Genomic DNA, 401 nt, shown 5'->3' with positions numbered 1-401 from the left:
CCGCGGACTGGCCATCGCAGCAAACGTTCGCGCCCGCCAGGCTGGAGCGGGAGAGGCTGGGTCGCACAGCCCCTGCCTGGGTCTTTTTTGCAGGATTATCTCCTCAGGGCAAGGATAACCACAACCAGAGCCGCTCGTTTCCAGGCTTCTGACCGGTGGGAAAGCATCTACATTCATTACAGTCAAAGAAACGCATGTTGTTAGATAGGATTAATCAGGAAAGTGACAAACGACTAGCCACAGACAACCTACGAATGACACTGGCATACCAGTTAGTCTGGTACAGGATAGCAGCAGAATCACTAGCACAAGGCAAAACATGAGCTTTGAAATGATTTTACTGAGACCTTTGGCTAGTGTGGCTCCAATCCGGGTGGTCCAACCCAGCCCGGGGTTCGTTT

Source organism: Apaloderma vittatum, unplaced genomic scaffold (genome assembly GCF_000703405.1).
Source record: "Apaloderma vittatum isolate BGI_N311 unplaced genomic scaffold, ASM70340v1 scaffold9417, whole genome shotgun sequence".
Classification (NCBI taxonomy): Eukaryota; Metazoa; Chordata; class Aves; order Trogoniformes; family Trogonidae; genus Apaloderma; species Apaloderma vittatum.
The sequence above is the reverse complement of the archived record's forward strand: the minus strand, read 5'-3'. Positions refer to the sequence as shown.